At 45.0% G+C, this 23,998-nt stretch overlaps 1 long non-coding RNA gene across 1 annotated transcript in view; it reads right to left on the bottom strand.

Annotated features, from left to right (window-relative positions):
• LOC310787434 overlaps positions 1–23,998 on the bottom strand; it is a 755,777-nt gene that overhangs the window by 18,614 nt on the left and 713,165 nt on the right. The gene's annotated exons all lie outside the window — the stretch shown is intronic.

Raw genomic sequence — 23,998 nt, 5'->3', positions numbered from 1 at the left:
TAGGTGGGTATTGGTACTACTAGCAGTAGGTATGTTTTCCAGTGTCGGCGTTCGTGCACGCGCATCGCTAAATCGGTCGCACTAGCAGGCACGCGCTCGCCACATTGCTGTAGCAGCAGCATCCTCCTCGTGCGTGCGTGTGTGCACGTGCGTTTCTTTACACGCATCCGCCCGGTGTGAGAATAAAGGACGGGAGTATTGTCAATGAGCACGTGCCCCGCTGAGAGGTAGAGATGGGAAGTAAAATACTTCGTTACTGTAGCCTACTTAAGATTTTCAGGTAGGCTACTTAATATTTATTTTTCTGACAACTTTTTACTTTTACTCTCTACATTTTAACACTTATATAGGCTACTTCAGAATCACTTTTATTGCCACAATGCAATTACATACGAGGCATCATTTGTTTAATGGCTCATTTATACTATTTTTTTTTCATACATAAATAGATGCGTCTGTTCCAAACGGTGTTCGTCAACAATGCCCACATACTTCCATGCGTCGTTCACTCTGTCTCCGTCCATAGAGTATAATTGGGCCTTTAGTGTATGCAACACTACATATTCAGAGATAAAAAATAAGCATTCAATTAAATATCAATTACAATCTATTACAGAGTAATCTAATGGCTAGAAGTTCTGGTAGCAGAAGCAGCTATAATACTGACGAGTGAAGTCCAGCTGCTGTAGCTGTAAAGTGACATTTGATGGGGGGGTTCAGCTGAGTTCAGGAGAAGGTAGTGGGGTTTGTGGGGGTGTTGGTAGGGTCCTTGGTGGAAGGAGGTCCTTGGTGGAAGGGGCTTTCGGGCCTCGTTGATGAGGCTGATGGCGGTTGGGAAGAAGCTGTTCTTGTGGCGAGGTGTTTTGGTCTTGACAGACCTCAGTCTCTTGCCGACGGGGAGTATTTCAAATAGTTTGTGACCGGGGTGGGTGGGGTCAACCATGATCTTACAAGACCGCTTCAGCGTTCCTGGCTGTGTGCAGGTCCTGAAGGGATGGCAGGTTACATCTGATCACCTTCTCAGCACAGATGATGCGCTGCCATCTGTTGTTGTCCTCGAGCGTGGCAACAGCAGCAGCGTACCAGACGGTGATGGAGGAGGTAAGGATGGACTCAACGATGGAGGCTTAAAGCAAATTTATACTGACTGCGGAGTGTCCGGTGTCCGCGGTGTTCACGGCAAGACCGTTCTCTCCGCAGAGGAACATCTTTTTATGGTAAATACGGTAGCAGTGCAGTGTCTGCAGAGAGCGGAGAATCCCCCTCCAGGCTCCCGTTGTGTTTTTAGCAAGAATGCAAATGTCACATCAGTTCTTCCGTGTGTGATCCTGATTTATATCGGCGAATAATCAATCCTAGTGCAATTGTAGGCTATTTTCAGTTTGTTTTTAGCAAGTAAGTTTGTTGTCTTCTTGTTTTTGTGCTTTGCATTAAAAAATTTCGATCTCAAATCGTTTTTATTGACGTAGTAAATTGTAGGCTATTCACTGTAAAATGGGCTCCCTCATGACTGAGAAAAGTATCATGTTGCTCCCTCACTCATGTGGCGATGCTCAAACCCGTTCATTTTGCACTGATTTCGCCAGTCACTTGGTCAGTTTGTGGAGGCTTCTTCCCTATACAAACCATAGCAAACATTAGCCAATCAAAGCCTCGGAATTGACTGCACGAGCTCACGGTGTGCTCTGCGGAGTTACATTTTTTGAGAGGAGCGCGGAGCTCCGTGCAGTCCCTCCGCAGAGCTTGTGCGGAGCGCCGTGCTCGCCGCACAGAGCCTCCGCTCCGCGAAAACCGGACACTCCGCAGTTAGTATAAATTAAGCTTTAGAAGTGCACCATTGTTGGCAGCTGGATTTCTTCAGCTGCCGCACAAAGTACATCCTCAGCCCCTTTCAGAACTGTGTCATGTTCGTCTCGCTTGCTTGCTACTACTCCTTCCACAGTCGAGCTTTCAAACCCCACCGGATCAATCCATGAAGAGTTCTGCTGTGGTAGGTGGCTTTGGAATGTCTCTGTGACACTTGTGCGACGAGCAGATCGGTATGTTCTGCTGCTTGGGACTTTTCTCAGCGCCTCACTTAACGTTTAGGGAAGGGACTGTGGAAGGAGAGTCTAGCAAGCAAGCGAGACGAACATGACAGTTGGGACAAGGGGAGAGAGGGGAACAGGCACTACACTAGTCATAATAATACATTAGTAGTAGTCAAGTAGTCACTCTGAAGTCCAAGTCGAGTCTTGAGTCTGAGGCACCAAAGGAGAGTCAGAGTCGAGTCTCATTACCTGAGTCAGAGTCCATTAGTAGTAGTCAATTAGTAGTACTACTAGTAATACCTATCATTAAAATACACATTATTTGGAGAGAAAATTATAATTAGATTGTTTGATCATTATATACAATGGGATTATGAATGTTTTTTTTTTACATTATATATATATATATATATATATATATATATATATATATATATATATATAAGAAAAATGTTGCTCCTAAAACTACAACAATTGCACAGAGACAGGACTGCACAGGATACAGGGATATATATATATAATTGTGTACCAAATTAATAAAGTATAATTAGGGATAACTTGGTAATACATTAATACACATACTAATGGCAATACCACAACCACAACAATACCACTACCACAACCACAATGTCACAGTCAGTTTGATCGTTCCTTCTTGGCATTGTAGTTAGAGACGGCATATTCCAGTCTAGCATATTCATTAAGGATAATGAGTCTATAGTGGCTCAGAACAGGATAATGAGTCTATAGTGGCTCAGAACAGTGCAGTCAACTGTGAAAGAGCAGCTTTTGATACATCACAGACACAGACTGTGTAATCCATACTGCTACTGCATCACTTCAACTACAGTGAAGACCAACCGCATGTATCACACTACACTCGCAAAACATCTGAACACAGTATCATCTTTCATGCACGCTATAGCAAGTGCAACTCCTGTCTGTCTGACCACAGACTGTGGAAACAGATGCAGGATAGCAAAGTGAATGTGATTGGATGAACAAGGTTCGATGCTACGCCAATCAGAGGCAGAGAAGGAAGGGTAATTCAGTCGTAGGTAAGCTGATAGAAAGCTCTTCGCTTTCAATCCGAGTCATTTTCACAAACACAAGATCTCAATCAAGACTTTAGAAACGTTTCCAAGTCATCAAAGTATAAGTCAGACTAAAGTCCCAAGTCACCAGAACCCAAGTCAAGTCTCAAGTCTTCTCCTCATGCATCAAGTCAAGTCTCAGGCAATAGACCCTTTTCACGGGAGCCATTTTGTGTTAAAAAGGCAGGGTAAACAGGTGCAAGCAAAAACACTGAGGGTTTCCAACTTCCATGAGTCCAAGTTGGAAACCCTCATTAGTGTTTTGCTTGCACCTGTGTTTACTGTTTACCCTGCCTTTTCGACACAAAATGGCCCCGTGAAAAGGCTCTATTATAACTGACTCCAGGCCCACCAACCCATCTCTTTTAAGAATATATCAGCAGTGACAGTGAGTACATAAAAGAAGGCAAGCCACCCGAGTAGTTGTCAACATTTATTGGTTTTGTTTGACTTTTAACACTAAAAAGTACCCGGTCTTATCGACTAAAACAGGTAAGAAAACAAAACAAAACAAAACATCACCATCGCCTACAATACATCATATCATGGCAGACAGTTGTAACTTGGCATGGAAAACATTCAGACGGCGCTGCTGTTACCGGTCTGGAGGATCCTCCACAGAGAGACAAGCACTCAGTCTGAGCTGTGAGTAGACAGGGGAGTGAATATTTACTAGATTGGCGACGCTTAAGATGCGAGTAGTTAGTAAATATTCACTCAAAAGTGACATTGGTTACAGAAAGCTCAGAAATCATGTACAGTTTTTTAAATGTTCACATTGACTTGACAGCCCACACAGGCTGTCACGTTCATATGGAAACAGAAAAACACTGACTGATGATGTGGAACGTACCCGACAAAAACAGCTAATTTCATCAAAGTGTTGCACCAAATCCAAACACCGGGCTGAACAAACAAACCAGAGCAATTCAATTCACCAATGTTACAAACGGAGTAGAAATAAATAGGTGATTTTAAGTCATTCTAGATTTGAATGTCAATGCCATTCAATGTTTCCCTGTGTCATAAACAGAAACATGAGTCTACTTCTAAAGTAAATGTAAAAAAAAAAAAAAGTAAAAACATAGTAAAACATCCCTTTGATCCCCTCATTCCCAATTTTGCATGGCAAAATATGCACAGGCCTTGAGGAACCTTTATGGGTTCTTCAGATTGAGACATAGGGGACCCCCGGAGGGTTCCTTGAGGAACTCCTGCATAAAGGGTTTGTGAACCCTGACAATACTTCCACAAACCTCGGACATAAGGGGTTTCTTTGAGGAACCCTAAGGTGCTTACTGGCTCCCTTTGAAACGTACAAGCCCCCCCCCCCCCCCCCACAAACTTTGATTTTTTGTTTTATTATTATTTTATTTTAATTGTGTTTGACTATAGAGCATTATCTTTATCTCATCTCAGATCGTTGTGAAAAGGACTCACATTTCGCCTACTGGAAGAAGCACACAACCACTTTTCGCAAAAACTGCAGACAAAATAAGTGACAGGAATCGTGATGCTCTGTGATAATTCCTCTACTGCACGTCGATGCCTGACTGAACGCACGATGCCTGACTGAACGCACGATGCCTGACTGAACGCACGATGCCTGACTGAACGCACTGCTACAACACCAACTGAATGTCCTCCTTTTACACAAATGTGTCTGGAGAGAAATGCATCTGGGAAATTCAATACAGACTAAAAATATCCCACTGATCGGAGTGTAAGGGGAGTACACTGAAAGTAGTACAATGACCCTGTTTGAAGGACAATAAATAAAGAGGAGGTGATCAATACCACCGAGTGTGACTCAATGATTACTTGGAACTACTGCTGAGACCTCGGGCTTTCAAAACTCTGCCCCCCCCCGGACCCCCAACCCCCCCCACACTTTGGCTCAGAGAGATTTATACTTCCCTTGTAAATTCAATCACAATTCCCTTTGATCCTCTTAGCAATTTGTTCTTAATTCTCCTGCCAGGTATTAGCAAATGTTAAATAAGTTCCTAGACAATTTTTCACATTGCAGTATGGCCTTTTTGTGTGTGTGTGTGTGTGTGTGTGTGTGTGTGTGTGTGTGTGTGTGTGTGTGTGTGTGTGTGAGTGTGTGTGTGTGTGTGTGTGTGGCTATAATAACGCTTTGCTAAACCATAATGGCAGATATCAACATATTGTGTTCCTGACGTTTGTATGTTCTCAACCAGATGCATTTCTCTATTGTATGGCTTTGTAAACAAGGGGAAGAGGACTGGAAACGGGTTAACAGGTAAACATCATGTTGCCATCGTCAGGGAACAACCTCATCATAGCAATAGTAGCCTATTTGATTTTCCTCGTTTCACCTCAACATTTTTTACATTCCGTCTTTGTGCGTTGCAAAAGATTCACAGTCTTAAGGTGCATGTTCACTACTGATTCACCCATGCACTTCCACACTGGCTTGTGTCGCCAAGCGTGTCGTCCTTGGGAAAGAGCAACAACAGAGTGACATAACAGAGTGACATAGGCTTTTAGAGACTATGAGGTTTTTCTCTGACAATGGCCGTTACGGTGCTTTATTCTGTAGGCTATATACAGTGCAGTGCTGCTGTCGCAGAAAAACCACACAACTGCAAATGAGAACGAGCACATTGTCATTTGTGTGTTGAGTCAGTTTTGTAACTGACTCACTGAAACCTGTTCAAGCCTCATTATAGAATTTTAAAACTACAGGGAGGTAAGAAGAAAAAACATAACTCCTGAAAGACCTTGGTGTTTTGCAGATGCGTGGTTTTTTACCAGACAGCAGTAACATTAGGCTAACTTTGGCCTTTAACGTTTCATCTACCGTATATAAGCACGAGATATCAGCACAAGAAGAACCTTTCAAAATGAACAGAAAAAACGACATGTAATCATGTAATGTAGTCAAATAGCAATGCCTTACATCTACTGAGGTAATGAGGTCTGTGTGTAACAGAAGAACTGTTCTGAGGAAATAAGAGAAACACTTTACAGGAACATGAGGTATGTGATGTGTGGACTGCTAGAGTGAGGAGTAGGCTGGAACGCACAACAAATCAGAGTGAAGGAAAATTCACTACAGTACTTAAAAAAAAGTGTGTTCACACTTGGCATTTGCAGAAAAGCGGTCGGGAAATTCACATATTAGGCAAAGCAGAGATTTAAACAAGCCTCCGGCAGAGCAAGCTTGTAGTTGCTTTAGCTAGAGGCCAGCGTTCAGAGGTGCAAACGGGGAGAACTTAATCAATAATCGAATCAAACCCACTGAAACTATGATATTATTCCGAGTGGTGGTTCTGATATAAATATCTACAGCAGAGCAGTCCTGATTGTGTTTTCTGCAGCGCAGGGCATAGGGTTACACATCCATTTCATTTATGAACATCAGACAACAACGTGAAACCTCTGAACGTGCCCCCATCTTCTACACTTCCGTTTCAACAAGGCTGAAAATGCTCCCCAATGCCGTCTCGTTTTCTCAACGGTTCAATAAACTGACATCACTAAACAATGTGACATCACTAAACAATGTGACATCACTAAACAATGTGACATCACTAAACAATGTGACATCATCACTATGCAACAGAACAAGTCGGGCGGGGCAGCAGAGAGGCGGGGCAGCAGAGGTTCGGCTAATATTGCTCAGAGACAAAATGGAAGTAAAAAAAAAAACGGAACGACCAGTTGCTATAAAGTGGTCCAGCATTTCTACAAGCACGATGGGGACTGCCGATTGTGCATCAAGGTAAAGCACTGAAGATCAGCCCCCACCCCCCCCCATAGTCAAACTATGTTGAGAGATGTAGCCATCACTACATGAAGTACAAGTCGTTTCTGGGAATTCTGACAAAAATCTAATCTAAATGAAATAAACACATACAGATGCCTTAGGAAGAAAACCTACATTGGCTTCAGTAGAGGGGAAGACAGATGCTGGGTTCACAGGCGACCCTAACACCTATAAGCACCGCTCCGGGTGAGTTCAGCTGTCTGAGAGAGAGGCAGAGGAGAGAGAAGTGAAGAGAACTTCATGTCAAAGAGGGCCTGCATTTAACCCAAGAGTGAGATAGCCACCAAGATCCCCCAAGATCCTCTGGAGAGCTGAAGCATGAAACCCAGACACGTCAAAATAGATGAATTACAAAGAAACTGCTTGCTAGGCCATTCATGTTTTCACGGCTACAACCGTGAATGGAATCTTACTGTACCCCCTGTACTGAAGCTGCAGGGGGACGAGCTGTGGTCAGCGCACAGCACCAAGAACAGCTACAATCAACAGCAGGAGCTTCCATAGGGCTAGGTATCAAAATAAAGGCAACGTACCCATTTTTGTCACGCAAAAAAGTCGAATCTAAAGCATTGAAAGGACGCTTCAAAATGGCGGGTTCTTCTAATGAGAGCAAAACAACAATGAATTCTCTGATTTCACGTAGGGAAGTCAATTGCATTTGGCACAAATGTTAAGACTGAAAGTAATTTACTGTCCAATGAAATGCTTTGCTTTCATTCCACAGATTTGAAATGGCCAAGCTCAGGGGCTCAGAGAGGTTATGGTCACTTCAGTATGAAGGAGCGGGCACGTCGAGGACATGAGAGCATGTCAGTGAATGGCTTAATTCAGTCAGTGATGAGGGACTGGTGACGTGCTCGAGTGCTTCAGTCAGTGACGAGGGACTGGCAACGTGCTCGAGTGCTTCAGTCAGTGACGAGGGACTCACAACGTGCTCGAGTGCTTCAGTCAGTGATGAGGGACTGGTGACGTGCTCGAGTGCTTCAGTCAGTGATGAGGGACTGGCAACGTGCTCGAGTGCTTCAGTCAGTGACGAGGGACTCACAACGTGCTCGAGTGCTTCAGTCAGTGACGAGGGACTGGTGACGTGCTCGAGTGCTTCAGTCAGTGACGAGGGACTGGTGACGTGCTCGAGTGCTTCAGTCAGTGACGAGGGACTCACAACGTGCTCGAGTGCTTCAGTCAGTGACGAGGGACTGGTGACGTGCTCGAGTGCTTCAGTCAGTGACGAGGGACTGACGACGTGCTCGAGTGCTTCAGTCAGTGACGAGGGACTGGTGACGTGCTCGAGTGCTTCAGTCAGTGACGAGGGACTGGCGACGTGCTCGAGTGCTTCAGTCAGTGACGAGGGACTCACAACGTGCTCGAGTGCTTCAGTCAGTGACGAGGGACTGGCGACGTGCTCGAGTGCTTCAGTCAGTGACGAGGGACTCACAACGTGCTCGAGTGCTTCAGTCAGTGACGAGGGACTGGTGACGTGCTCGAGTGCTTCAGTCAGTGACGAGGGACTGGCAACGTGCTCGAGTGCTTCAGTCAGTGACGAGGGACTGGCGACGTGCTCGAGTGCTTCAGTCAGTGACGAGGGACTGGCAACGTGCTCGAGTGCTTCAGTCAGTGACGAGGGACTGGCAACGTGCTCGAGTGCTTCAGTCAGTGACGAGGGACTGGCGACGTGCTCAAGTGTTTCAGTCAGTGACGAGGGACTGACGATGTGCTCGAGTGTTTCAGTCAGTGACGAGGGACTGACGACGTGCTCGAGTGTTCAGTCAGTGACGAGGGACTGGCGACGTGCTCGAGTGTTCAGTCAGTGATGAGGGACTGGCGACGTGCTCGAGTGTTCAGTCAGTGATGAGGGACTGACGACGTGCTCGAGTGTTCAGTCAGTGACGAGGGACTGGCGACGTGCTCGAGTGCTTCAGTCAGTGACGAGGGACTGGCGACGTGCTCGAGTGCTTCAGTCAGTGACGAGGGACTCACGACGTGCTCGAGTGCTTCAAGTCTCACTTTGAATGCTCCGGGAGGAGATCAGGTTAACAACCAAGGAGGAAACAGCGAGGAGGAGGCCGGGAAGCAGGAGTCTCCATTACACATGAATGGGGGAAACAAAAGATAAAAAATACGGCAAAAAAACACACACATCCCCTTTCATGACATTTGGCCTCGCTGCGGTTTCGTTAGAAAGACTTCTAATCTTGAGAAAGAAAGAAAAAATCGATAATCTTTCATCTAGCTTTTTTTTTTATGGAAGGTATCACATGCAATGGTTTGTTTTCCACAACACAATATTACTACACCAAACCCCTGTGTAGTTAATTGTGCCGGCGGTGTGTTTAACGAGTTTGGATTTCAGTTTGGATTTGAATTTCTGAAATATCAAGTCAGAGAGAAGCAGCTAAATGCCATGCACCACTCTGATCTTCAACAATCTTCCAATGTTACTTTTATCCGACTGGTTTTCAAATGCAACCTCTGGTGGCAGTATGAGGAAAACCAATATCTACAGATATATTTAGAAACAGGAGAGACCACATAACATTTCACTTGGACCAAAACGTAAAAAAAAATTACGTAAAAAAAAAAAAGAATCAATGTAGCTTTTAAAGTTTTGGTCAGAGTGAAATGTTCTATGGTCTCTCCCGATTCTAAATATAGCTAAACCGTTTGGTTTGAACAAGTAAAACAATTTGTATAAGCATTTTATGAATATTCTTTTTATGGGAATATAAATGGGGGATACAAATCTCTGGTACAGTGCTGAAGCAGGAAGTAGGCCTCTCTATTACACCGGCTGTGATGCGCACGCACGCACACACACACACACGCACACACGCACAGACACACACACACACACAGAGTATTGCTTGCTAGCCTGCTACAGAGTCTGTGCCTTTGTAGTCCTGACAAGCCAAATCTACGAAAGAGCACAATCGAAATATGAAGGAAGACGCTACAATAACAAAACAGAGCCTGGGTGAAACAACAGGCTCTTAGGTGCGTGACCCCTGACCCCAGAAGTCTGTCCTCGTCCAACTCACATCCTGGTCCTCATTTCAACCCCCCCCCCCCCCCCCCCCTCAAAACCCTAAATCCCGCCCCTGCACCCCAATTAGAAAACACAACTGTAACGGAATGGCCCCTCCCCTCACACGTGGCCCCTCCCCTCACACGTCCCACCCTGGGTCAGTCGTGAAGAAGCGCCACCCACAGGAGGCGGACAGAGAGGAATATTCAGAAGGTTTCTAAAAAAAGAGGATTCTACCTCGGTTCCAGTAAGTTCACAATGTAGGGAAGTCAAACTCTTCCAGAGAAGAGTTAGCAAAACAAAACAAACAAAAACACCTTAGAAATTATTATATTGGTGGGGTAATATTGCTCCACTTCCTGGGTACTGGAGTCACATGACCTGAGAACCTTGTTTTCCCACCAATTAAGAGTGCAATGCTGTCATTTTGCCCTCCTGGATCCCGTCTCATCTGTCCATCTAGCCTCAGACACAAAGTGTAACAGCACTGACATGCTGGAGGTGAAGGAGGACGCAGGGACTGGGTGAGTCCTCTATCAGGAGCAGAGGAACGCTTAGATGAAACTATTTCTCTGTGAAAACATTGACCATCACCAACCAGAAGATGCTGACCACTTGATCCAAACAAATGCATCTGAAGTTTGCCTCTGACTCAACTGAAGCCCTGCTCAGTTAGGAGGAGATTCGTTATCGGACAAAGCTGTTAAGAAATTTAGTCAAATGAGCGCAATGTGTATATCATGCAAACAACTAGAAACTGGAACTAGAACATCATAAGTTTCCTATTTGACCAAAATGGTCACCATAACCAAACTGTTGGTTATGTAACCTTAATCCAATCTTAGCCTTTACCAGAGTTTGAGTGTCAGAGTTTGTGCTCATTTCAGTAAATTCCTTGAAACACACCCGTTGCATGTGGTCCCACCACAGTGATGTCATCACCACCACAACACAGCTAACACACCACCACGCACGTGATGTCATCACCACCACGCACTCTGTGAAGAGCTTTCAAGTCTCAAAGTTTCCCTCCGAAAGGCGCGAAATCATCCATATTTTTGAAAAGCTAATTTTTTTTATATCAAAGATAGTGTGATTTAGCCAAGAGTGTCCTGCATGGGCCACTAACACCCAACTAAGTAAGATTAGCCTTCGACAACGCAACAGGCTAACAACAGATTGTGGGTTTTGGTGTTTGTTTTTGCATCAGATGAGATGACAGATGCAGAATTTGAAATCTGATTCTTCACATAATTTGTAAGAATTAACAGGGTTCCACACAATCTAACAGTCCTTTCCAGCAAAAGTATGTGGTTGTGTTTTAGGAGGAGGTATCTGTGTGTTGACATGAGGTTAGGAAAGTGAAAGTGAGAGGTGGACCACGGTGAGTGGGTGACCAAAAGAAAGAAAGAAGGAAGGTAGAGTGACCCGTCGTTAAAGACCTTCCTCTCCCACTCACTTCCTCTGTCCAGGCGTCTCTCATCTTCATCATCAGTCCCTTCTGAAAAGTAGACATTTTACAGCAATGTAAAACGATACAAAAAATAACGTGTGATTCACATTCAACAAGTCCTAACAATGCCACTGATGCACAGATATGACACACACTTTGTGTTTTTGTTTTTCTGTACGAGAGGCCGGGTCCAAAACCCCGTTGGGTCGTGAAAGAAGGATCTCTTCTCCGTGTGAAGGTTCAACACAAAGCGTACGGAGAATCCCACTCGACAAGAATCCGAAAATGTAAAAACATGGAGAAAAATGCACTCGACGATAATCCAAAAATATTAAACATAGAGAACAGTCAGTTGAGAAAAAAATAAAGGGCACTTAAAAAATAAACTGGTAGAAAATCAAAGGTCACTTAATTGGTTAGTGACCATCTCAACTATGGAAGGTCCATGCTGTACAGATTTTACACTATAACTGACAAAGAAAAGTACTGGTACTACCACAATCAGGGAAGCTACTTTTTTTTGTCCAACTGCCAAAGTGGCTGGCACATTGCAAACTTCACCAGCCACAGCTGCTGTTTTACCAGCCAGGACTTCCAAATGAGGGCTTGGTTACCTGCCAAAACCTAAATTCATCAGGATTTCATCGGTGGCTGGTGAGAAGTTCTCATTGTTAAAGGAGTTTTAAAGGATCTAACGAAGGAGGTCCATGTACAGCAGCACGTGTGCAGACCGCCCGGAACGGGCTGTGCACGCGCGCGTGTGTGTGTGTGCGTTTTCGTTGCAACACCGTCCAAAGACAGAGTGACGATCCGAGGTTCGTTCGAGATGAGTTCGGGAACAAGCCTTCCCCGTCTCGTGCCAGCGGGTTCTGCTGATGGTTCCCCATTTCGCTCGCTCTGGTTCTGTTGCATATTCTCTTAGGCTACGTTAGGTTCTGCTCCACTGTTGTCTCGTCTGGTCCCTGTGTTCTGCTCTTTACTCCTTTAGTTACTGTTACTTTTGCTTCAGTGGTCTTGGAGTGGTGGTGGTGATCTGGTCCAACGCTGCCCCCTCCCTCCCCTCAATAGGGGATTGTGGACTGTTGTGACGATCAAGCCTGTGGCCATGATCTAGTTCTGGATCTGGTCTTACTCGTATCTGTTCTCTTCTGTCAAGTACTGATGACTATTTAAATGTCTGTACTGTTGATTACCTCCGCCGAGAAGGTTCTAGGTATTTTTGCTGTTTGTTTGTTTGTTTGTTTGTCTGTCATTCAGTAGGATTATGGAAAAACTACTGGTCCGATTTTCATGAAACGTCATGGAAGAGTGCCGAGGAAGAACCCATTCAATTCTGGAGCTGGTCCGGATCCGACTCACGGACAAGCAAAAATAGCACGAACTATTGGCCTTGGCGGAGGTCTGCGCTCTCATAGTGAACCTTCTAGTTTGTTAGTCGGTTCTTCTGTCCGTAGGCATGTGTACTCGTGTGTCCTGGTATCTGTGAGTGTTGAACGCCACATGTCAAAGCAGCTGAAGAGCTGCTTGTGGCAGAGAGGCAGAGAGGGGCGGTGTCTCCGCATGTGCCGACGCAGCTATAGTCCTAAACTGTTTGTCATCTCTTGTTCTGATCCAGTCAAATTCTGTTGATCTAGGGCTGCAACTAACAATTATTTTCATTGTCGATTCATCTCTCGATTATATCCATTTATAGTTCTGCTGAATTCTATTGCAGAGTTCCAATCTGTGACCTGGTCCGGTTTATTTTCGGCTGGGATTATCTTGCTTGTTTCTGTATTGTTCCTCATGAAGCTCTGTCGACTCGGTTTGGTTGTATTCTGTCCTGTCCAGTTCTATGTTATTGTATTCAGTTCGTGGCGTTTGGTTTCCAGTTCTGTCCAGTTGGCCCACCCGGTCCCGTCCCGTCTCAGGACCGTTCCCCTGGGTGCTGTGTGCGGAGGTGTTCCCCTGGGTGCTGTGTGCGGAGGTGTTCCCCTGGGTGCTGTGTGCGGAGGTGTTCCCCTGGGTGCTGTGTGCGGAGGTGTCCGTGGAGCCGCGTGGCCGAGGAGAAGCGCTTCCCGCACTCTGAGCACCACAGCCCAGACGAGGGGGGCGGGGGCGAGGGGGGAGGGGCGGCGGTCGGGGAGGAGGACGTCTCCATGGCGACGGCGTCGGCAGCGTGCGTCTGGCGGTGGGCCTTGAGGAGCGAGGCTCGGCTGAACCTCCGGCCACACTCCTCACACTCCAGCCACACCCGCCTCCTCTTCTTCTGCACAGGAGGACAGGGACAGGAGGACAGGGACAGGAGGACAGGGACAGGAGGACAGGGACAGGAAGACAGGGACAGGAGGACAGGGACAGGAGGACAGGGACAGGAGGACAGGGACAGGGACAGAAAGATAACAATGAATGCTGTCTGGTTGATAAAACAATCATAAATAAAAGTGCATGAATCAACTAGAATTAACCGCTTCGCCGTTGCTTGCCTCCGCCCAACATGTCAAGATGCTGTTTAGATCCATGTCTGTCCAGACTCACGGGCGGACGCCCTGTGTATGTCTCATATCGTTTTGTTTAATCCTCACTTCCTCTGATGTAAATAGATCAATACAATGTTTTGGAGTTATCCCCTAGGCTGCAAACTTGTTTAAACATGCAAATCAAAGTGGTTTCTGATGAGAATAATGTAACGTAACGTAACTCTTCTCATCCCCATGACAAAGCCCCTCTGCTGAGTGGGAATCCCACTGCTCGTGCTGCGCGCGCCCCCGCGGCTCGTGCCCGTGCGCTCCAGAGGGGAGGCGGGGCATCGTGCCCCCGCGGCTCGTGCCCGTGTGCTCCAGAGAGGAGGCGGGGCATCGTGCCCCCGTGGCTCGTGCCCGTGCGCTCCAGAGGGGAGGCGGGGCATCGTGCCAACTTTGACGACGTGGTCTTCAGTATTTTAAGAGCAGACAGGCTTTTTTTTTTTACTTCCTGAAAAGTTGCCGTTTTGGAGATTCGATTTTTCGCCCCGACAGCGACAGAGAGGTCATGTTACATGACCTTCTCTACTTGACTCATGTAACACACACACACACACGCACACAGACACACACACACACACACCACACACACACACACACACACACACACACACAGACAGACAGACAGACAGACACACACACACACACACAGACAGATACAGACAGAGAGACACACACACACACACACACACATACACCGTTTATATATAGCAGAGAGAAGGTCATGTATCACCCTGTTGAATACTGAAATAATAAACCATTAGTTTGTTTGTTTTTGGCTTGAGAATGATGCTGTTCAGCTGTCATGGCTGAAGTGTGTTGAGAGAGTGCTCACTTGCTCATATCAGCGCACTACATCACTGAGCAGTACATCACTGAGCACTACATCACTGAACACTACATCACTGAACACTACATCACTGAACAGTACATCACTGAGCAGTACATCACTGAGCAGTACATCACTGAACACTACATCACTGAGCACTACATCACTGAACACTACATCACTGAACACTACATCACTGAACACTACATCACTGAACACTACATCACTGAACACTACATCACTGAGCACTACATCACTGAACACTACATCACTGAACACTACATCACTGAGCAGTACATCACTGAGCACTACATCACTGAGCAGTACATCACTGAACACTACATCACTGAGCACTACATCACTGAACACTACATCACTGAGCAGTACATCACTGAACACTACATCACTGAGCAGTACATCACTGAACACTACATCACTGAACACTACATCACTGAACACTACATCACTGAGCACTACATCACTGAACACTACATCACTGAGCAGTACATCACTGAACACTACATCACTGAGCAGTACATCACTGAACACTACATCACTGAGCAGTACATCACTGAACACTACATCACTGAGCAGTACATCACTGAACACTACATCACTGAACACTACATCACTGAACACTACATCACTGAACACTACATCACTGAGCACTACATCACTGAACACTACATCACTGAACACTACATCACTGAACACTACATCACTGAACACTACATCACTGAGCAGTGGGGAAATGCCAGGTATCATTATCCATCATTGGTATTGATCTACAGCCATATTAAACCCTCAGAGATCTGCTATGGTCATTTTGTGCTGTGGGGTATTTTATCCTGCCCGTAATTGTATTGTATTTTGTCATCAATGCAAATTATTTCTTATTCTGCTGTCTTTTTATTTTGCTTCATGTTTGTAAAGCACTTTGTAAAAAAAAAAAGTTCTCTAGAAATAAAGTTGATTATTATTATGATGATAATGATTATTATCATCATCATGATTGTTGTTATTATTGTGATGATGATAAGAGGATATGTTCTAAAATAACAGTTTCAGTATTGTCAATATAATAATGTTCTACGATCATCAACTGTAGAAACTTAAACGCTAGCCATTTGATTGTAGCCCTGACAGCAGCTCAGCCCCCTGCCTCAGAAGGGATGTCCGACACCGACAACTCCCTGTGGGCTCAGATCTCTCTCTCTCTCTCTCTCTCCCATACCTTCCTCGCCTTGTCCTCCTCCTCTTCCTCCTCCTCCTCCTCCTCCTCCTCTGGCTCCCTGGTCGTCTGGGGCGACACGGCGGTCTGGCGTGGCGCCTCGGCGTCGTCACGGCGACCGTTGGTGCCCTCGGCAGCCATGGCGACCAGGGCTTCGGTGGCGGCGGCTGTGGCGTCCTCATCGTCGTCCTCCAGCAGCTGAGATGGCAGCGTCAGCAGGCGGTGCAGCATGGAGGCAGAGGAGCGGCGACCCGACACTCCTGGAAAGATCAGAGGAGAAGATCTGAGGTCAGGTGACCTCACATGGAGTGTTCCTGACCTTTGAACCTGGAGATCCCCAGCTCTCAGTACAAATGGAATGGCCCAGGACATACTTTACTTTACAGGGCTCATGGCAAGTCAAATCAACTATTTGGAGTATAAGTACAAAATAGCACAGTGTTTCCCCTAGAAAACCTTTCAGGCCTGGAGGGATTTCGAAACTTACCCCGACGTACCCCCCCGGTGGGGGCCCTCGCTGGCGACGCTAAACTTTTAGCTAACCTGTACGGATCTATGTTCGCAATGGCATCCCCAGTATCATCATACTATTATGGGATGCGATGCGAACAGTTGTATTATGGGATGTGCGTTTCCCAGGCAATGACACACGTTGAACAGCGCTGCACGCTGGCACAATACTCCTAAAAGCAAAATGCTTATTGTTGTTTTGAATGATTTGGCACCTTCTATTACTGTCAACACCAGTATTGTTGTATTGGAATAATATGCCATAAAGGTTTATTGAAATTTTGGGCAGAGCAGGGAAAAAAAAACACCTGGCGGTGGGTCGTGAATGGTAGGGGAAACACTGTAGCATATAATGGAAATACTCAAGTAAAGTACAAGTATCTCAAAATTCTACTTCAACTACAGTACTTGAGTAAATGTAGGCTACTTAGTTACTTTCCACCGCAGTTTTTAAGCCAGTAAGATACTCAATAAAGTAGAAGAATCAAAACAGGGCTACAAAGTAGGGGTGGGGGAAAAAATCGATTCACCTAAGTATCGCGATTTTTAATGTCACGATTTTTTGAATCGATCTTTTATTCCAGAATCGATAATCGCAAAAAAAAAAAAAAAAAAAAAAAAAAATTGGGTGCCCGCAGTCAGGCCACTCACTGAACAGCAGGCCAGGCGCCGCCTACTGGTTTACTAGTGGTTTTATTACTTTATTAGTTAGTCTGAAGTAATAATTACACTTCAGGGTTAAAGTGGGTGCATCTCATTGTAAAATTGGACTTCAAACGGCCCAAATTGGGCTTCAAATGGCCCAAATTTAACGCGCGTCGGCCCACATCGGCCTGGCGTGCTTGGTATCTAATGCCCGGCCTGAATTATGATCCCAGTCCGCCCCTGTTTTTAACTATATCGCCCAGCCCTACTCATGATATAATATACAGTCTCTAGTGTATGATTCAACTTTTCCCATGTTCTAATCTAGTGTAAAAAAGCAAACAAACTGAAAAAAGAAAAGAAAAAAAGAAACAAAAATCGCAATAAATCGTAATATCGAATCGCAATAATCGTAGAATCGCAATACTTAAGAATCGCAATATATATCGAATCGGCACCCAAGTATCGTGATAGTATCGAATCGGGAGATAAGTGAAGGGAGGGGGAGGAGCGGGGGCCCCAGCGCGCGTCTGTCCCTCGTGGGGGTCGTCGTGCTACTACAAAGTTGTCAGTATTAAAGTTAATTGTCAGTATCTGTTTCACATTCTGTACCTGTACTGACAGTATCACTATCCCCATCCAGGTCTATTAGAAAGAGACCTATCAATAACAACTATCATCATAATTAAACATGTAACATGTTATAATAAAAATCATCAAATTAATGTTCATCCCATAACCGAAAGTGTGATGTCAAACAAAACAAAAAACAATTTTCCTATACCATACCTCATTTTGTCAGAGTTTGGGTTAGGGTTATTCTAGGTTTTAAATAGAACGTGCTTGTTCTCATCAGCAGAATTATGTGTCATGATTTTCCCAAATCGCCAAATCAAAATCACCAAATCATCACCATGAGACTCCAATGAATGACGATAAAGCATAATATTGAATCATCGCCTGGGTCTACTGTGGCTGTTTAAATCTCTACCAAACCGCCCACTAGATGGCAGCCTACTGAACAATGTGGAGACATGGCTTTGCAGTGATGCAATACTGGCCAAGCCATATATACAGTATATCACCCCCACTATAGACACTGCACCCGTCCAAAATACACAAGGCAGCTGCTGGATGACTCTGACATGCTGAGACATGAGTCAGGCTTTTTTTAAGTATATTTACATTACAGTCTGCTTTAACCCATTGATACCTGATGCAGCGTGTGTGTGTGTATCCCTTTAAGACCGCGGTTCGCGGTCTTAAAGGGATACACACACAAATGAGGGATATACACGCAAATGCTGCATCAGGTATCAATGGGTTAAGAGGCCTTTACAATGTCAGCCCTCTATTACAGATGATTGTTGGTGTGTTTGTTTGGTTTACACCACTTTACTTTATTGAGCATTATTACTGTTAGTTACTGTTAGCAACAAAATCCACCATATGTTTGCTCTACTCCCTGGTCCTGACCAATGTGACAATGTGTTGGTTTAGAGCTCCAACCATTAATCAATTAGTCGATCGGCAGGAAATTAATCAACAACTATTTTGATAATCGATTAATTGTTTTGAGTACAATTTTAAGAGAAAAAGGTCTAAATTCTCTGATTCCAGCTTATTAAATGTGAATATTTTCTGTGTTTTTTTTACTCCTGTATGACAGTAAACTGATATTATCTTTGAGTTGTGGACAAAACAAGACATTTGAGAGCATCATCTTGGGCTGATCGTCCTTTTCTGACATATTTAGTATCATGCTCATCACCTGCGGGACTGAGGGCGGGGCCGGGGGAGGGAGGGGGATGAGCGGGGGCCCCAGCGCGCGTCTGTCCCTCGTGGGGGTCGTCGTGCTCGGGGGAGAGCACCTCCATGTCCTCCAGCGGCGTCCAGCGGGGGTCCTGCTGGGGGGAGGTGGGGGAGGGCTCCAGACCCACGTGCCCGGTCCCTCCGTCCCCCAAGCCCCTCCCACCGCCGCTGTCCAGCTCTTTGATCTGCCAGACGTCACTGCACCACTTCTGCCCAAACACTTTGTCCAGGATGGGAACCCAGTCCTGAGAGACTGAGAGGACCGCCGGCCGGTCTGTGTCTGGAGGAGGGGAGACGTGGAGAGAGAGGGAGGGAGGGAGAGAGGGAGAGAGAAAGAGAGGTGGAGAGAGAGAGAGGGAGAGAGAGAGAGACGGAGAGAATCAGAATATAAGGACCCGAAATTATATATATATATCCATCGATATATCCGAATATACTGTAAGGATATCCGCCTCAGATTATTAAAAAAAAAAGGAAATTGAAGAAACATAATGGTTAGCACCGCTAACACAGTGGTAACTTAAAGCTATATAAGCACCATGTTTCAATGTTGCAGAAAGCACAGAGGGGAGAGGTGAGGAGGAAGAGGAAGAGGAAGAGGCAGTAAAATCACAATGCAGCCTGTGTCCTGCGGAGCGGCACACAGAACACACATGTCAGAACACACACACATGTCAGAACACACACACATGTCAGAACACACACGTCAGAACACACATGTCAGAACACACACGTCAGAACACACATGTCAGAACACACACGTCAGAACACACATGTCAGAACACACACGTCAGAACACACATGTCAGAACACACACACATGTCAGAACACACATGTCAGAACACACACACGTCAGGACACACACGTCAGAACACACATGTCAGAACCAGTTAAGGCAAGTTACTTTCAAAATGTAATATACTACATATTACTAGTTACTTTCATTTGAAAGAAATAAGTTACTTTACAATATTACTTTCTGTGTAGAGTAACTTGTTACTTATTACACTACTTTTGCATTACTTTCACCAAAACAACAGCAGCAGCAGAATGACATCGCCGCCCCGGAACCATCCCAAAAAATAATTTCAACCGCCTTGAAGTCAGTGTAAACAATCCAAAATTCTAAATGTTATTATTTTCCTTTGTTATTGTCATCTATAGTGGTTATTTGCATAAAAACACACAGTTTGATTAGGAAATGATTGTATCTTTTTTAAATATGTGCTTTGATTGAATAAAATGTAACTCAATTTGTAACTTGAGTTACTTGACAAAGTAACTGGTATAATATTACTGAAATCCTATAAGTAATAAGTTACATTACTGAGTTACTGCTAAAAGTAATATATTACATGTAATATGTTACTTTTGTAATGAGTTACACCCCCAACACTGGTCAGAACACACATGTCGACACGCTCAGCAGCACAGAGCGAGCGCTACACGGGGTTTCCCAAACTCTGTCCACACAGGCGCCGCGGAGGGGAACAGTGCCTGTGGATTGTGTGCGGATCGGCTTCAGCGTCACATCCTCCCTAAAGTTCATGTAGCCCTCATGTGTTTTGAAGGCATCTAATGTGTCGCTGATTGATTTAGATGGTGGAAAAACACAGAGAAACAAAGTGAGGAAAACAGTTCGGAGGGTGAGGAGGACCAAGGGTTGAATCGCCAAGTGCCTTGTTTGACAAAAGATGCTACTTGAAGGTACTTGAAGTGAAGTTTCACCAAACTATAAACTTCTTAAGACCATTTTAATACCAGTTGGAATTAAATATTGGACCATCTGGCAGATCTGGCAGTAAGCAATTTTTTGTTCCTGAGATGAGATCATTTGGTTTCTCTGCAGTACACAGTTTAATAAAAACTGCAAGAAACAAGAACTTTTGTTAAGACATCTCAAACTGAATTTAAGACTGATAATACTATGTTTTACTGTATTTCAGCTTTTTTAAGGCCTAAGGCTACATTCAGACCAAACGCGTTTTTGGAGCTGCCAGCGTCTTTCTGCAATTCATTCTCTATGTAAGGATGCGCTAGACGTGCTCCTCTTTTGATGAACACACCTGGCGTTTAGCGCTGGTGGCGTCTGTTGTTTTTGGAGGAGCGCTGTGGGCGTTTTAAAGCTGAAAAAAGTTGAACATTGAGGAAAAGCGCCCTGATCGTCTTTTTCACTCTTCCTACCTTCTCTCCTCCCGAGCGCTTTGGATGTGAACGCCGCCTTAGAGTAAGCTTATTCAGTTGAAGACATTAAGCCAAACAATCACACTGTGAATAGAAAGACCTATACACCCATTATTTGTTGCAAATCAGTCCGCTGTAGTTCAGATTTGCACTAAATGATGGTGTAAATAATAGGTCTCTTTGGATCTCTGAAGAACTGGTCACCACTGACGTCAGTTGTTTTGGAGAAGGTTGCTACAGTATGGAGCTCTGCTGGCTACCTCCCTGTGTGTTATATGGACAAACTTCACCTGTGTTTCACCTGGCATGAAGGGGGAGGAGATGATGACGATGACAGAATTGTCCTGATTGGCTGAACCGTTAGTCTAAAAGGTTGGTTTCATGCCACTCGTCTCCACCCACCGTGTCTCTGGGCAGTGTCTTTGGACGCGGTGACGTCGGCGAGCTCCTCCCTGGCGTCCTCCGAGCCGCTGGGCGAGGCCGAGTCGTGCTCCGAGCCCCGCCTCCTGCCGCCCGCCCCCCTGCCCCCTCCCCCTCCCCTGCTCAGGTGCTCCTCCAGCGCCTGCTGCTCCCGCTCCATCTTGGTGATCTCCAGCAGCAGGTCGTCGAACGAGGCCTCCACTATCTTACTGAGCTCACACACAGCGAAGTCCAGCACCTGCTGCATCACCGACTTCAGCTGGCCTGAGGAGACAGACAGGAGGAGGAGGGGGGGCATCATCACTAGGGCTGTCAGGAAAGATCCAGTCATCAGTCTTATCTTAGTTTAGCATGAATACATGTTACCTTTTCTCTTAGATTTGCCTTTGTGTGTGTAGGCTACTGTGTTTACATTATTGCAATCACTTGATAAAACCTTTTCAAATATAAAATAAAAACTAACACCTTTCTTAGCAGACAGCAGACTGGAGTAGATCCCAAAATCCCTGTGTACTGAATCGAGAATCAATTGTGAATCGGGAATCGTTCTGAATCGAGAATTCATTTTGAATAGGGAATTCAATTTTTTTTTAATACACCTGGGATTCAAATGCAATCTGTATCCGGACACGTTATCTGGATCAGGAAACATGCCTGATTTGAGGAGCGGTGGAGGTGTGTGGGCACTGTTGTGCTTCAAACTGTTGTTGACCACCAGTATAGGTGAATATGATGTGTCTCTGCTAGAGATAAATAGCAACCTAAATAGTCATTAAAACAGCTGCTGATTCAGATTCAAATGTATATGTGGCAGCATGGCAACATGGATTTCTCGTGCGATCGTGATCGCACGACCTCAGCTGCCTCGCCAGGTCAGCTATTTTTATAAGCTAAACAAATCCATATAGACCCCACACACACACACACACACACACACACACACACACACGCACACGCACACACGCACCTCCTGCCACTGCATTATTACACCCCATTGCTGAGCAGCTAGCATGAATAGCATGATCACGTCTCAGGCCATGAAGATGGCATGGCTCCAGGATGAAGTGACTGAGGGGGCAGTTAAAAATGGTGAGGGGGGCAAAAAAAAAAAAAAAAATTGCAGGCCATGCCACCAGGCTGCTATAAACTTTAGTTCCAAGGCCAGCAGTAAACAAACGGTAGCATATTTTCATTTTGTTTTAACAGTAACAGTTTTGTCATAACAGTAATTTACGAATTCCCCAGTTAGCCTACTGAATGGGCTGCACAAGATGTTCTGTGCAAGTGAAGTGAAGTTGCATTGTTCAAAAACTACATAAGTACAGTAGTCCACACACACATCCAGTTAAGGTGGACTGTAAGTAGACTGTAACAAACGGTTCAGTTTGTCAGGTGCAAGCAACTATGACATGACTTTATGAAAGTTTACTAGTCTACTTGACAATACTTGACAATGTTGCTGCAATAAAATGGTTGAAGTCAGATGTACAGACTGGGAAATTGCTCTTATATAAACCAGATGTTGACAAAGTTTTCCTTTGGGGACATCATTTGCAGTTGAAAAAGTAAGAAATCGCAATATATCGAAATATCGCAATATTCAATATATCGCAATATTCAATATATCGCAATATCGGCGATATCGCAACATCGCAATACTATCGTATCGTGACTCAAGTATCGTTTTAGTATCGTATCGTGGGCATCTGGTGATTCCCACCCCTAATGGATTCCTTAGGTCTTCTAGTTTCATATGAAGCCAGGATCTTCACACACCACGAGAAGTAGAAGAGGAATTCAACTGGGGGGAGAGGGGCAGAAAATACAACCCCCCCATACATTCTCAACAGAGACTTTAAAACAGCAGCCACTTCAGATTCACCTGAGTGTGAGTAGTGGCTGACTGAAGGAGTTAAAACCCAGACTGAAGGAGTTTAACCTAGATAGACTGAAGGAGTTAAAACCCAGTAACCTAGATACAAAAGGAGGTTCACAAAAGGAGGCCACAGGGTTGAGTCCAGCAGCAGCTGTGTGTCTTGTTGCAGAGCGTTTGAACGAGACACTGAACACACTCACCTGGAAGAGAGCATCACACACATACTCACACAACTCTAATCTTAATCCTGAACTCAAATCCTCCTAACCCTGAGCCAAACCACTCCATATATATATATATACATATATATATACATACAGGGCTTAAAATTCACTTTGCAAACTGGGGGGGAATTCCCCCCTTCAGATAGGGGGGATTTATAGACTTTAGGGGGATATTCTCAGCCGATACGATAACCGGTAAATATCTGCTTCTCCTGTCCGATAACAGATACGATACCGAATAATACTTTCACATTTTTGTCTTTACTTAACCTGTAGTTTATGCACACCTGGGGTATTATAATATGATATGAGTGTTTTAGTAACGTGTATCACTCAATACAAAAAATAAAGGCTTTAATACAACCAAAAGC

This window comes from Poromitra crassiceps, assembly GCF_964638095.1.
Source record: "Poromitra crassiceps genome assembly, chromosome: 13".
Taxonomy (NCBI): domain Eukaryota; kingdom Metazoa; phylum Chordata; class Actinopteri; order Beryciformes; family Melamphaidae; genus Poromitra; species Poromitra crassiceps.
The sequence above is the reverse complement of the archived record's forward strand: the minus strand, read 5'-3'. Positions and strand labels throughout refer to the sequence as shown.